Genomic DNA, 17004 nt, shown 5'->3' with positions numbered 1-17004 from the left:
AAAATTCAAAGGATATTTGATTTAATGTGTTATTTGTTTCCTTTATAATTGCAGTACATGTACATGTACAAGGTTTTTACATTGTGTTAGCCTCTTTTTGGGGCTGCATTGGTATGAGAAAAATAATATATGTACATACATATATGTGGAGTTAGATATATGTGTTTTTTACATATATATTTTATATTGTTTCCGGGGTCCCGCCGTTGTTTGAGTCACGCTGCAGCGAACACTGTTTGTCCGTGTCGCCGTGCTACCCTAGAATTCAGAAAGTACGTGGGATTCAAGCCACGCCTGATTTCCTCTTCCCGTATTCGAGTGGACTCATTATATATATATATTCTGGGTTTAATAAGCGTTCCCCGCCCCACCCCTGTGTGGGTGGTTGCGTGCACTAGCCGCTGATACCGGTCCGAGATTTGCCTGGACCCAGAAGAATAGAGTACCCATTGTCCTGATGAAGCCTTTATCATCTGGCTGAAACGCGACCGCGACTGCGTCGACACCTTTGCTTCGAATGGAGTCCCCTGTTACAATTTAAGAAAAATTTGATTTTTGTCTGATTTGCACCAATACAAATATAGACTGGGTTGATGTTTTAACCCCCTGGTGCTTTGCTTTTGGGACTACCACTGTGTTGTGCACTCCATTGCAAATTAAGTGGAGGCACTTACCTGAATTGGTGTATATATCTCTCTATATATTTCTTGTATTTAGGGTACATAGAAGCGTTTGCTGATATTGTAAATGTGATGTATATTTGTATATGATGTATATGAGATGTTTTGTATATAGATTGTTGTTTGTTGTGCCTCCCTTGATGTCCGCTCATATGTGTGTTGATGAACTTACATATATATTCTCTTAATGTTTGATTTTTGATTCAGAAGATAATTAACTGTTTCTTGTTTGAAAATTAAAATTGGATTGATCCCTTCGGTACCCTTTGTTGCTACTTTCTCATCCTTGGATGTCTCCTGCTCAGGTACGGGAGGGTTAAGTGGGCAGAACCCCTAACCATTTTTTTGCTGGGGTCCCGCACATGGGCGGGAATATTCAGTGCTTATGACTATTGATGAGGATCCCCTGGAAGAGAAGGCTCCTGTGCCACACAGTGGAGGCTGGCTTCCACAAACCTGCTTCCTCCATATCCCTCCCTAGCAGCAAAGGGACTCCATGGGTGTGTGTGTGGGGGGGGTGCATGTGCCCAAGGACTGAGACAAACGCTTGGCTCAGAGGATGACTTTCAATAGATCACAACGAGGTAACTGCTGTACTAATTACAAAACCCTGACCCAAAATCAGGTTGTCTACTAATGATTTAACACTGGGTGCCCCACAGACTTGTGGTGCTCTAAGAGCGATGGAGGCTGCCCCCTTCTGTACATGCTCCAGTCCCCAAGAAAGCAACCCTACGCACAGGCCCAGTGACCAGCTATCCCAGGCCAACCGAGACTCTGCTGAACTGTGGTATCATAACGGTTTAGGGGGGATTTTAACTTTAGTTATAATTCCACAGATGCTAGCTTTGTCCTATTGGCTCCTGAGCCAAGCACATATACCAAATGTCTGAACATGTGGTTCATTTCACACTGAGCAGGATTACTATTGCAACAACACATCTGTAGGGGAAAACTAACCTGCCTTACAATGGTCTAAACCCAGCTCATATTCCCTATTAGTGGGTGAACAATTCAATGCTTGGTGAATTCTGCTTCACAATGATAAGAAGAGCCGACATCGAACTATTAAAAAGTGACATCTCTATGAACGCTTGGACTACACCAGCCAGTTATCCCAGTGGTAACTTTTCTGACACCTCCTGCTTGAAACCCAAAAAGTCAGAAAGATCATGAGGCCCCACTTTCACAGTCTGCATTCAAACTGAAAATTGAGCGCAAGCAAGCTTTTGCCCTTCTGCTCCACAGGAGGTTTCTGTCCTCCCTAAGACCCTGGAGTGGGTCACTCCTGGCATGCTCTGGGCTCTTGGAGCCAGAAGCAAGAGCTCCACCAAACTCATCACCCCGCCTCACTGGGAAAGTGAAAAAATGAAGAGTTATGGTGTTTCACCAGCAGCCAGAGGGTCTCCCACCTATCCCACACCTCTCATGTCTTGTCACAGTGTCAGACTCGAGTCAAGCTCAACAGGCACTTCTTCCCCTGCTGATTCTTCCAAAGCCCATTCTCTTTGCTGTAGTTTTGCTAGACACTAGGTAGGGATAGTTGGAATCTCATTCATCCATTCATGCACATCACTAATTAGAGGACAACACATTTGCCTAGCTTAGGAGAGTCTTAGTTAATCCTGCCGTTTAGCCACTCTTCATTGAATTTCTTCACTTTGATATTCTGAGCACTAGGCAGGAATCATATTGCATCAACACCCGCCTTGGGCCTTCGGGATGTTTTGTTTTAATTAAGCAGTTGGAGTGCCCCGGTCCACCCCAGTTCTGAGTCAGCTGCAAGGTGCTGGCCGAGGTAGAATTCCTCTTACCATGCCCTAGGGAGAGGCATTTACTGCAGCTGGGGCAATCTACAAGAAGGGCCAAACTCACGTCCAGATTAACTCCCACCCTGGAGGGTAGTGTCTTGTCCAGTCGCAGCACATGCCCAACCCCACTTCCCACCCCGGCCCGACCAAACCAACTCTTAGATACAATCCTTAACTCGAAGGTACGGATATGACTTGAGGACTACCCTTACCTACAACATTCCAAAGGCTGTTCACCTTGGAGACCTGCTACAGATATGGGTACGGCTCGGTGCAAGACCTACACCATCTGCCCCGGGTTTTCAAAGGCTAGCAAGAGGTCACTGGATACCTTTAGAACCACGACTCATTCCTTGGCTTAGGACCTCTCTCTCAGGATGAACCCATTCCAGGACGCCCTGCCCTTCACAAAGAAAAGAGATCTCTCCCTGGGGCTCCTGTCGGCTTTTCCGGGTATTATTTGCCTTACCACATTGGATGCTGCGAGGGTGCCCCTCTCCACCACTCTGGGTTTGGGAAACTGAACCTGATTCCCATTCAATTGACCAAGGACAAAAAAGGCCATTGTCTGTCCCTTCTGATTGGAGCTTGTCCATCTCTCAGGTCCAACTGACCCATGTTCAACTGCTGTTCACATGGAACCTTTCTCCACTTTAGCCTTCAAAGTTCTCATTTGAGTATTTGCTACCACCAAGATCTGCACCTGTGGTGTCTTCACCCAGGCCCACACCCTGGGTTACCAAGAGCACCACAGTAGTCCTCCTACTTTGTTGGGGCATAGCCAGTGCAGCTCTCAGCACCTGCAATGGCTGGGCATGGGCCTGATGCTCCAGCCCCATCCATTTTCACAGCTAGTTGATTCACCAGGTGAGTTTTTACACACACCTTACCAGATTCTGACCTCTATAGCCACCATCATACTGTCTATATCAAACAACATGTTTTCTGGGTTCCGATGAGTGTCGGCATCGGGCTCCTTAACCCGGCATTTGGTTAATCCCGCAGCGCCACTTCTGCTTATCAACATTGGCCAATTCTGCACTTGCATTTGATACCTGACTTCATGCCAGCATGCCAGGTCTCTTACCCATTTAAAGTTTGAGAATAGATTCAATTGCTTTGGCCCCAAGTCCTCTTATCATGTGCTTTACCAGATAAAACTGGGATTTCTGAAAGCCTGCTATCCCGAGGCAAACTTCAGAGGGAACTAGCTACTAAATGGTTCGATTAATCTTTTGCCCATATATCCGGGTCGGATGACCGATTTGCGTGACAGGGCCATTATGAACCTTCACCAGAGTGTCCTCTGGCTTTGTCCTGCCCAAGCATAGTTCACCATTTTCCAGGTCCTGTCACACATGCTTATGCTCACCTCCCCGATGAAGCAAGTGAAATGGACCAGTGGTGCCCCCACAACTGAGCCTTGGCGGGATCCCACCTCAGCCGGCTTGGTTGGAGCCTCACCTTCATTGCTTCAGAAAAGGGGGTCCTTCACCACCCCCTTTTTGAAATTATTTTGGCCACCATAAGTGTGGAAGGGTATGCTCAGACATGAGTCCCTTGCTCACTGCACCATCAGGATTCAAGCAAGCCGGGCCGAAGACGGCTGTAATGCCAGAAACCGGTCCCCGGAAGCTTGTTTCCTTTCCAGTGAAGAATTGGCTTGGTAGTTTGGTCTGCCCTGTTCCCATGATGCACTGGGCCAGGGACAGACTAATTTGCATATAGCCAGGTTCTGAACTGGGATGGTGCAGTGAGCTAAAAAACGGTGATGGATCAAGCCCTGATCTGTTGACTGGGTAGGAGTGTTCTGATTAACTCAGATACTCTGTCCATCACCACCCCCTTTTTGAAATTATTTTGGCCACCATAAGTGTGGAAGGGTATGCTCAGACATGAGTCCCTTGCTCACTGCACCATCAGGATTCAAGCAAGCCGGGCCGAAGACGGCTGTAATGCCAGAAACCGGTCCCCGGAAGCTTGTTTCCTTTCCAGTGAAGAATTGGCTTGGTAGTTTGGTCTGCCCTTTTCCCATGATGCACTGGGCCAGGGACAGACTAATTTGCATATAGCCAGGTTCTGAACTGGGATGGTGCAGTGAGCTAAAAAACGGTGATGGATCAAGCCCTGATCTGTTGACTGGGTAGGAGTGTTCTGATTAACTCAGATACTCTGTCCATCACCACCCCCTTTTTGAAATCACCTTCATTGCATCACAGGGTTTCTCTCAGCCCTCTGACTTATGCATGTGTTAGACTCCTTGGTCTGTATTTCAAGATGGGTCAGGTGGGTAACCAACATTGCCGCAGACTCCTGGCACCAGGCATGGGCCTCTACCCTGCAGCATGACATGGTCGGGGTGCACTGAGCACAGCACTCCCCAGTCAACAGTCATGTTGGGAGAAGGGGGCCCCATGCCCCTTCCCTGCTGTGGTGCACCCTGAGAGGGACTGGGCCAGTTTCCAGGGGAGGGTGTGGGCGGTTGAATCTCCCAGTTTGAAGCAGCTGCCACAGGGGCTGTAACACTCTCTGCTGGAGCGGAGAGCTACCTGTCATCCTGCAGCCTTCCCAGATGACACAGAGCAAGTCACAGCACACGGCCAAGGAGAAAATGCGCCCTGTGGGTGCCAGGTGCACCCAGATGGTGGTACTACAGAGAGGATCTGCCCTCCTAGGTTACTAGCCTTCCTGCTGTGTTGAATCCTCCAGGCAGACTGCATAGACTCCACCCATTTACCTCTTGACAGTGTAATTCCCTCTTGAACTCACTTTTAAAAATGTTTCCCTCATGGTACTTTTTGGCTATCGGCCTTGCTCCTGTATTTTGCCTCAGATGGAGTTTACCACCCGCTTTGGGATGCCTTCCTAAGCAAACCAATACTGAGAAGACCCGATCCTGGTGCGCCACCATACTACAGTGGCAGGTGTATGTGACAGCCATTTAACACCCATCATCCCTCATGTAGAAATCATTATGGCCATTACCATCTCCTTACAGAAATCATGAAAATACAGTGTAGGGTATTTGTCAAAGCCATTTAACGCCCATCATCCCCTATGTGGAAAATCTGTATCCCTAATTCCTATCTTGAACAAGCCCAATACATTTCCAAATATATCCAAAATCCAAAATACCCATGTAGAACAAAGCTATGCCCACTTACCTTCAACGTTACTAAATATTAGTACTGGATATATGCACTAGCCATTTGACCCCCGTCATCCCCATTAAAAAATATATATATGCCGATTTCTTCAACACACGTCACTACACTACAGTGGCAGGTACATGTAATAGCCATTTAATACCCATCTTCCCCCATGTAGAAATCATTATGGCCATTATCACAAGGGGGCTATTTAAAATAACATGCCCAGGGTATGAAGCAGCCATTTACTCCCAAAATCCCCCATTTAAACATTATGAATTTCCATTTTCCTAACAGGACCATTATAATATAGGGGATAATGTGTTTAACCCCTTCGATGCTCATGACGAGCTCAGCTCATCATGAGGTATACCTCTAGGGTGCTCATGACGAGCCGAGCTTGTCATGAGCACACCCATTTACATTATGGCCCAGCACAGGAGAAGGATCTGTCAAGCAGCCAAGGTGTTAACAGCTGTTTAAAGCCGATATTCCCCTGTGAGTAAAGTAGCTATTACTATTTCCTTACAGTAATCATGAAAAACTGGTAGGTATATGTCAACTAAAGCAAAATGGGGCGACTGCGCACCCCAAGCCAATTGCACTGCTAAGGCTGCTTTGCCACATTATTTGAAAATTATCATTTTGTATAACCTCAGTTGTAATCATGTGTTCCTTTTATATTCATTTCTTCTGATTCCACTTTTTTGTCTTTCATCACCTTTAACGCTTCCACACGCGGGATACACAATCCCGTGATTTGTGGGCATGTCATCGAGCCATTCTGCACGCACATTTTGATGAAGAAAAAATGAGGAATAAAATGGATTACAATGGAGGAACGGTGTGCATCCCAATATAACTTTTTTCGGTATATGTCAAGGCCATTTTACACAAATCAACCCATATGAAGAAAATCCCTATTTCCTACCTTGAACAATCCTAATACAGTTCCAAATATATTCAATAGCCATGTAACACCCGTATCCTCCGTGCAGAGCACAGCTATGCCCATTTACCTCCTTCAACATTTACGAAATAACAGTACTAGGTATATGTTTCAGCCATTTCACACACATCATCTTCATTTAAAAATATGTATGCGTGTTTCCCTAATCCACATTATTACACTACAGTGACAGTTATATGTTACAGCCATTTAACACAGATCATCCCCTGTGTACAAATCATTTCTTATGTTACCATTTCCTTACAGTAGTCAAGAAAATACAGTGGCAGGGATATGTAAAAACTATTTAACGCCCATAGTCCTTGATGTAGAAAACCTATTTTCCCATTTCCTACCTGAAACAAACCTAATACATTTCAAAATATATTCAAGGGCCACGTAACCCCCATAATCCCCCATGCAGCACACAACTATGCACATTTCCCTTCAACATTTACTTAATAACAGTACCAGGTATATGCAATATGCATTTAATGTACTTCGCCCCCAATGTAGAAAATCCCTATCTCCATCTCCTACCAGGAACTATACAAATGCATTCCTAAAAAAATTAATTGGCAGTGAGTTGCCCATAGTCCCTCACGCAGATCAAAGCTATGCCCATTTTCACTCAACACTTACTAAATAAGAGTACCAGGTATATGTAGTAGCCATTTAAACCACATATCATTTCAGATAAACAAGATTTGCTGAAGAGACTTAACTTTCACTTTGCTCATGTAAGCTAAAACACATCCTGATAGGTAAACAATAACAACTGCTGAAGAGAGTTAACTTTTACTTTGTACATGTAAGCATTAAATTGCATTGCCACTTTAAGGCACTTAAGAGATTACAGGCCATCATCTCCAATGATCCTTTTAGTACATCCACATGCAATGTCATCTATGGCCTAATGATGAGACGTAAGAAACACGTTACACTTGCAGGCCAGGCCAGGCTGACAGGGCTCTCTGAGAGCCTGTCAGTGCAACTGTGCTTGCCTGCTTTGACTGAAAGCAGAAAGCACAGCTGCAGGTGGAGGAAGGAGCGCAGAGAAAGTGGTGAGGTTTGGTTAAGGATGGCAGGTAAGTTATTTTTCTTTTAATTTGGGAGAGGGAGGTGTGGTATAGTAAGTATATTTATAGCTATAGATATTTTCATGAATTCGTATTACAGATATAAAACATGTGTAGTGCAGGGCTCCCTAGCTATCATGATAATCATGGTTATTTTCGAAGATACATGTTACACAAGAAGCTGGTGACCAAGACAGAGATTACATAAAGAGTTCAGTGAAATCAGTGGATGAAATGGAGACCTTGGCCAGCACAGTGATCAAAATGTGGAGAAGGGTCAAGAGAAAGTGGTGCACAGAATAAAAGCCATTTGCACAGGTCAATGGGTGGTGGGGAAATCACAAGGGAAACACCGTATTCATCTAAACCAAAACTGCCAAAGTTAATCAACGTTTTCTTCTAGTTGATAATAATTCCTCAGTATAATATATATATATTTGAAAGATTTCACAGCAATACATTTGGAAGGGGGTTAATGAGTATTCACCTACAAAGAATATTTGACCTGAAAATGTGCTGTTACACCAATCTTCCATATTATGCCTTGGATCAAACATCAAGGTCAAGCAAATAAAGATTTGTCAGATAGATCTCCTATAATGGGACACACATCATGAACGCTGCCATTGCAATTCCGTCCTAGCTGACTGAGCAATAATTCCTTAACAGAGTCTTATCTGCTGCTTCACAACACAATCTATTGACCAAGATGTTGTTTGCTTGGAGGCTGTTTCTTCCTTAAGCAACCAACACTGTCGATCATTTTATCATTTATCGTCCTGTATTTATAACAGCTTAATGCCCTTGTAAGTTCCAGTCAATAAATCTTTTATCTTGCCTTAGATGGATGAACTGATTTACATGATATGCATTCTGATTTCAATTTAAGCACAATGCCATCTTTGGAAAATAGAGTAAAAGGGAATTTCAGGAGAAAATATCTTAGCTCACTCTCCTTACCAGATAATGTATTGAATTTATAAAAAATAAAAAAAAGATTAGAGACAACTATCCATTGAATCAATAATGGCTGCACAAACATCAATTCATTGCCAACAAATAGCCCAATCAGTATTAGTCTGATCTAAACCACACTTGTGGTATGTCAACTGTAACCTCTGAGAACACTTGCTCTAGCATTGCCGAGTTAATGGACTTTGAGCAGAATTCTTTTGATATAAACGATATTATCAAGTACTCATAAATCACCTTACACAATAGCAGCATGATTGTAAGTAAACATGTTTATTCACTTAGTACATTCTTGTCCAAAACCTGATGAAGAAATGAAATCTAGGTTGCGAGCTCCAAAATATTTTATTGAAGCAATGTGTTCGATCTTACAAAACTCACATATAGGCTTTTGAGGTGAGCTCACACCCAAGTGCATAGCTACCAATAATGCAGCAGGTGCAGTGGTAACGGGCCCAGGAGTGTTAGCTGCCCAATTGGCCCGAACTATGGCTGTATTTTACTGTCGAGCCAGTGGAAAGAGATATCATTTACTTTGCTTGCCCCAGGGTCCATGACATTATTGCTATGCCACTGGCCCTGCACCCAAAACGGAAGCACCTATCAGTGGCTGAATTTAGTGACCCAGTAGCATGAAGGATTCAGCTTAGGAGAGAAATTGGATAATTGGTTGAATGGGGTGACCCCTGTTCAAGGAACAATTACAATCCCTGGCAGGGCGAACCACAAAGGTCACTAAATTACTCTGTGCTTAACTCTCTGGTACTTTGGCATAAAAGAATTCAGGCTTAAATTAGAGGCAATGTGTAAAGTTGTTATGCAGCACCCAAACAGCAATAAAGTGAAAACACAACACAAGAAACATCCCACTCCAATTTAGCAATACTGGTCCAGAAGTGTTGGTCTGAGGGTCCTATTTGTATACCTGGTGCCTTCTCTGAACTTGGAGAAGATTCTAGAGAATTCGGTTTTAGTATTTAAATTTTCCTGATTCCCCTAACCAGGCTTCAAGCTGGCTACATGAACAATGCAGGGGTGACACATCGTTTGTGTGATGCAAACAGCAGCCCTTTCATTTGCAAGTGGGGTTGTGCCCAGCTCTGCCCCCTTTCCTGCCAGTTGATGGCCCATTCAGGCACACCTATTACCTAATCCCTCTATTGTGTAGATGTCTGTGAAGAATAAACAAAGTCCAACTGTAACACTGCACCGTCATGTGACCTAAGCCAGGCTGCAGGCAGCAAATAGCTAGGATAGGTAAATGCTAACTTACTAAAAGTTCAAAGAACCACAACCAATTGCAAGTACTGACTAACTTTTTTCACACTAAAGGCACCATCAATATGGATTTGGGACCAGCCGCCTATGAGGCGGCCTCCCCACAATCCTAATCACGATGCGACTGCCATCACGGCAATCGCATCACCTATATTTTGCATTGTGGTGGGGATGCGGTCATCAGCCCCTGCCACAATGCAAAATAGAGAGTGCAGACACATCCTTGCACTATGTGGCAGGCACCCTGCGGTGCCTACCACAAGGGACAGGGATATGTAGCGGGACACCATAGGTGCCCCCCAATGTACATCTACCTGCATCTGCAATGGAGGGGGGCCTGCTATGGGCGCCCAAATCGGTTTCCGCCATTCGTTTTGCTGTGGGTTGTCTGCTTCAAAACGAACGGAGGAAAGGGATATCATAATCCTAACAGCGGTTCCTGCAAGGCACTGCCACAATGTTGGCCAATGTTTCTGTTCTGACAGACGGTCGGGAAAGGACCGCCTGTCGGAACCATGGCGGTCGGTCTTTACGACCACCACCCTTAACCACCGATTCATATTATGGCAGGGGGGTCACAACATTACGATGGCGGAGGGCCCGCCACTGACCTGCTGGCAGTGACGAGCCCTCCGCCATCGTAATGACCCCATAAGTCACCTTTGTAACCACTGTAATCAATAGTAGTAGTCCCCATATACTTTTTTCAATCAGAATTTTTCTTAGCTTCATACAGAAACCAACATACACAAAAAAACAGCAATCAAAGTGTATCCCAATTGTTAAATGTAATTATATCCCCAACACCATCACTTATTACACCAAAACAATGGAAATAAATATTATCAAAGAAAAAACAATACACAAAAACACAATGCACAATACAATTATATTAGTTCTAAATTTTTTGATTGACCAACAAGAAAATAAATAATTATTTAAACAATCCCCCAAAAATATTTCTCCTTTATCAACTGGGCTTGGCAAACTAACAAATGTGCACTGGCAAAACCAGGGGTGTAGATGACTTATTATATATAATCCCTTTCACCTAGATTTACAGCGCTAATTTTTGAGTATTTGTTAGTTGCACAAGTGGTCAACTCATTTCGAACTGTCTTGTAGTTCCTATAAACCTATATAGGATCTCTGCGGTTAGACAACATAGACTGCGGGATTGGTGTCCAGACTGATTCCAGACACCCCCAAGGGGTATGTTTGCCTGTATACCTGCTAGCTCACAGTGCCACTGTAAACTCCTCTTACCAAGGAGAGAATAGTTCTTGGAAGCTATCGAACATGACAACCCTGTTTCATCAGGGAGCATGGAAACAGAACAGTACTTTTTGCACAGTTACTCTTGCTCACTTTGTCTCAGAAAGATACACAAAATAAACGGTGGGGTCGTTTTCAATAAGCATCTATTGAACCAGCGTCATTCTAGTGTAATATAGGTGTGCTGAAATAACCATAAAACAGAAACAGATATAAATGATAATAAGCACCAACAGTGTAAATAGATGGTAGATTTCTACCGTAGTGCTAAAAACAATCAATATATGCAAGCATATACATACATGACAGTAATAATGCATACTCCTATGATGCAACCATAACTAGATGTACCTAAGTGTACCTAGCACGTAAGTAGGTGTACAGCCAAGAATCCCCCTAGGCTGAGGGCAACGCCATTACCTGAAGTGTGAGACTCTGGGACCTCGTTTTGGTCTCAAGATGGATACCCCGCAAGGGATGTCACACTACTGCGAGCTGGAGTGTCTGCGTGCAGGAACCTCAGCGTCTCACGTCAGTGTGTCAGCATGGAAGTCTTTATCCTCTGCCTGCCCCAGCTAAGATATGGTGTAGGTATACCCAAATGGTACCCTCAGGGGTTCTACCTTGCTGTGTCCTGTCAGTCGTGGATGACAAAAGGGATGACCCTTATACACAGTTATTATGCAGAAGATGTTAATCTTGCTGTGATTCTGAGATTTCTCATGCATAATAAATTAGGCTAGTTTTCTGGGAAAACCACACAACATTTATGCAGCACCTTAACTAGCTAAAAGGTCAATACCACAAAAAGGTTATGTAGTACAATGGCAGAGAAAATGTAGGTGAATGTTTAGGTGACTACTCAGGCCTATATTGGGGTACATTACAAAACATAACAGAACCCTTGACTTATTTAATGGGTTCTCCTCAGAAAAAGAAACAATTTATCTACTAACACCTTAGTTCCATAGGGGTTTATTCCAGCAATACAAATTCTGCACTCCACTTTCATTGGATTTTACCTAGTGTATAACTGATGATTACATGATAGTACTGCAAAAGAATAGTTCCAAAGCTTGTCAAGTTCATTCAGCTGTAGAAACAAACATAAGATTATTTGCCACTGCACTTTGATAATCTTAATTGAGATCTACAATCCTCCTAATAATTTATTACTCACTCAAGTAAAAAAACATTGATATGTCCCACCAATCACTTTTGTGCCGCTTTTGCCCAATAGTTCCAACTGTGCGTACACAGAAAGAAGAAAAACAAGCACAACTATAATGAGGAAACGACTCAATCCTAAAACGCAAGAAAGTGCGTGCTTCATCCTTACTGTCGTTCACCGATACTATTTTTATATAATCGGCTCCACGTAATTATAGAATCATATATTTGGCCTTTTCGATCTATTTTAAGACTGTATTTTTAACAGATGCATTTTAATCACTGTTACGCGTATACTTGAGTCTAATAAACAGTGTGCCTGGTTCCTTCTCAACGAATCAACGTTCTAAGAATCAGACCGGCAACTCGATCCCGTAAGCATGTGGTGCCTATGCCATAGGTGATATGCCGGAACTTCTGTCACTTCCTTTATCTCGGCACCCCATGTGATTGGTTGCTAGGTCTATTATTACTCCAAACATAATGTTTCTGTTATGGCATGCTTGAATTTGTCGAGTGTTGAATTTGAATCGAGTTTAGAGCATGCAAGATGCCAATAAATACAAAGAAAGTAATAAAATCATGCATAAGAACTTCAATGTAGGCATGAGGCACTGAACCCTAACTGAATCTTTACAAATTCTGAATTTCTGTCATCTCATTTAATCTATAATTGAGGGGATCAAATTCTTACAGACATTCTTGATTGACTTTTCTACAACTACCTCAAACTAAACCCTTTGAAACCACATTCTTCCTTATCTCCAATGCTCCATCCTCCACTGGTTGACCCAGTACAAACTTTGGCTACAATCCCTAGACATCCTAAATTGTAAACCAACAATGATTGAATGTACAATCTCTTGCAGGTTTACCCTGATAAGAGTTTGAATCTCCAAACACATATAAATGGCACAACTTGATGAGCAAATACATCTTAGACTGATGAGGAATATAAAACCCTTCTTCCCAGAATTGGATTTCAAACATGGTGTTCTTTTTTTTCATAACCGTAAAACATGGTGTTCTTAGCCATCTATAGACTTGCCTGTGGAAATGGGAGACACAGAGCAACACCTAATTCCCCTCTATCTCCTATGAAGGTAATCTCCAATGCTGCAGCAAGATATTTCTTGGCAGTGAGACATTCTGATCCCATCACACTGGTACTCTCTTCCTCAACTGCTTCTAATTAAAGCTAGATGTGAAAACAACGTTTCTTGAATTATCCAGAAAGCTTAACACTATGGCACCGTAAAATATCTAGCTGAAAAACGCATGCTGTCAGACAGCAGTCTGTCTCTACACTGCTCGGAATCCTTACATTTTGAATCTCCTAGGTTCATAAAACAGGGAAACTAGCTCCTGTTTCATTCACTTCTAAAAATTGGGAATTTTTCTGCTCTAAAACTCTTTGCTTGCCTTTTAGTTTGACTCTAGTCCACACTGCAGGCTGGGGGGGGGCACATCTGTGTATTCCTCAGTGACAGTCATAAACATTAGACATGCAATTGGAAGACAGATCTCTGCTATTTGAGGACCTGGCTGAATATATTGGAGGGACAGGGTTTAGCACTTGGCCTTTGGGAAGCCAGATCATGGCACCACTAAAGATTAAGATCTGCATTCCAAGCCCTCCTGGCAGACAGGACTGAAATTAGGAGAGACTAATGTGGTTGAAAAGAGAACCCACAGAACCACCCCCACTTCAAAGGCACACCACGGCATAACTACTGTTGTCATACTTCAGAAAGGCAGAAATACACTTGTGGGGATGTGGGACCGGACATCCTGGAACTGTGTGGTGCACAATGCCAGAGTAATCTGTTATGCATAACGAGGATTACTGCCATTGGAACGGCCTGTGCACCCTTCCTGAATAGTTGCTTGCCTGTGCTGACTATGTGCTGCTGTGTGGCACCCCCAAGTGTGCTCTCCAAAGGCTTATTGGCTTGCCTCCTTTTATTTGTAGAGGTCTCAGGGACATCAAAGATCTCCCACGAGGACAGACCCTGTCTACGTGTTCCATCTGGAGACTGGTACCCTTGCAAAAGCCTACTTCTTCTGCTGGTTCCTGAATGCAGCGCAGTGTGAGAATGGAACTAAGTATTGTGCATGGAGACCAGACTACCTTGTTAGCATCTAAGGAGTGTGGCTCCTGCATTGTGGGGCCTCAGCATGCACAAGCATCTTCTTGGTGGTGAGTGGATTCACTGGTGCGAGGCCCAGAGTGGCCCACTTTGTTTTTGTGCTGCATCACTCTCGTGCAACTCACTAACTGCATGCTCATTGCATGCGGTGTCCAATTCACAGGTGGTGACCCTCGGAGGGAGGGTGCATCCAGAGTAGTGCCTCCACCTACCTCGTGTGGTACTATTGAACTTGTGACTGTGTGTGTGACTGGATTGTCTGGTGTGACTCATATCATCGTGTGCCATATGTTGTGCCTCATTCCAAAGAGGTATGGCTAACCCGAATGTGGGTTGATTGGACCTGGATTGGCTGCTGTGGCTCATATCATCACGCACTAGATGTTGTGCTTCATTCCTGGGAGGTGCAGCGAACCCGACTGTGGGTTGATTGTGAACGGTTTGTCTGGAGCGACTTGTGTCAATGCGTACCAGGTGTTGTGCCTCAGTCCAGGGAGGTACAGCGAATCCAACTGTGGTATGATTGTAACTGGATTGTCTGGTGCGACTCGTATCATCCTGCACCTGACATTGTGCCTCATTTCCAGGGAGGTACAGAGAACCCGACTCCTGGTACATTGTGACCAGATTGTCTAGTGCTACTCGGATCAAGTCGCTCGAGACGTTGTGCATGACATTCCGTGGGGTGCGAGGACAGCTGCACCCCCTTTCTCCTAGTGCTCAGTCTTACCCTCAGTGGGGAAAATCAACTGCCTTCTCCTCACCCAGCCTGAGGAATTTGTGTTGCCAGGTAGTATCGCACGGATCAGGCCTGGGTGGTGAGAGTAAGTGACTGGGCTGAGGAATACTTCCGAGAGCGATCGTAAGTGGGTTGAGAGACTGAACGACCTCCCTGTGCTTCGCAGAACTGGTCTAGTACCCCAAGGCGAATTGATGGACTTCTTGATTGAACTGGGGCTGCCTCTAGCCCGTTTCTGCTCTGCATAAAGTGGGTGAACTTCATACGTAGTGACCAACACCCCATTTGTCGACTGTTGTCTGGTTACCCTGATATTTAGTTCAGCCTTCTCCCCTGGCCCCCTGACGAAGTGGGACTCTGGTCTTAAACTGGTATAGTAAGGGGTAGGGGATTTCTGACTCTACCTTGTGGGCAGAGTAGTGTGAGAGGGGGTAACTGAGAGGAATGGGAGGGATTGTGCAATAGGGTCCGCATTCATATTATCAACTAACCTGCCAGATATCATTTGCACCATATTATGGTGCCTAGTACATATGTGTGCTAGTGTGCTCATATGGACTTGTCGATATCCTTTGCACTACATTACCCTGCTTTGGGAATGTGTCAAGAGTGTGCTGCAGGAGAACAGCCTGCTAAGTGTTGCACCACAGAGCATTTTTATTTTACTTATTTGTTTCATTACCTAACTAATACTCCATTTTGACATTGGCTTTACCCGTGCAGCTATGGCCCATGGTGCTGCTGAAAAGTGTTATAACTTCCGGTGTGTACACATTCCAGATATCGTTGTGACCTGGGGTGAACCCTAGAAATGTTTGGATTTGAATAATGTTATTTCCCAGGGTGGGCCCAGTTCCGACAATGTATCACACCGCATAAGGGTGCTGGGGGTATAATAGGATTTTCCTCAAGTGTGCATGTTAGAAATGGGGGTCTCTAGTTGACACAGGTAGGTACAAGTAGGGACCCTGCTTCCTAGTCAGGATAAGGGGGATACACTTCTAAAATAACCCCTGCTCATCCCCTTGAAGCTTGGCATGAGCAGACAGGTTTATCTCAGAGGCAGTGTGTAAAGCATTTGTAACACAGTGAAAACACTACAAATGAACACCACACCAGTTTAGAAAAATAAGTAATCTTTACCTAAACCAAAAGAAGACCAAAAATGAAAAAAATCCACAATAGAGTACTAAAAAAATGAATCTTAATAGGTAGAAACAGTTCTGTTCCAAGAAAATGTTGGATGCAAAACTTTTACACAAAGTACCTTGGATGCGTCATAAAATGTAAGCAAAAAGGATCGCAGGGAAGGTGATGTATCGGTTCCTTACACTCAGGGAAGGTGATGTATCAGTACCTTGCTCCGGTGGAGGTGATGCATCAGTTCCTTACTGTTATGCAGGGGCGGTGTAGGTTCCTTAACAAAGAGAAAGTGATGCTTCAGTTTCACACTCCGTGGGGAGGTAATGCTTCTGTCTCTTATGGCGTCTCCCAAAGATGCGACAGACTGGATACTTCAGTACGATGCGATATATGAAGACCCGGGATACGCTGCGATATTTTCAGCTTTGTCCCCTCGATGTGTTGGTTCTTCCACAACAGGGCCTGCGTCAGAATCCGTGCGCTGATCTTCGACGTCGGAGATCGGTGCACAGGATTCGTCACACGGCAGACACTTAAACCACGTGTAGGCACTGTGTCGATTCTTCAACAGCGGCGATGTGTCTGAAAACTCTTCTCGCACCACAGCGA

At 44.2% G+C, this 17004-nt stretch overlaps 1 pseudogene; it reads right to left on the bottom strand.

The window, feature by feature from the left end:
* Positions 1–1219: 1219 nt before the first annotated feature.
* On the bottom strand, positions 1220–5562 carry LOC144825554 (28S ribosomal RNA; annotated as a pseudogene).
* Positions 5563–17004: the final 11442 nt, after the last annotated feature.

Source organism: Lissotriton helveticus, chromosome 3_1 (genome assembly GCF_964261635.1).
Source record: "Lissotriton helveticus chromosome 3_1, aLisHel1.1, whole genome shotgun sequence".
Taxonomy (NCBI): Eukaryota; Metazoa; Chordata; class Amphibia; order Caudata; family Salamandridae; genus Lissotriton; species Lissotriton helveticus.
This window is presented reverse-complemented; position numbering and strand designations above follow the sequence as displayed.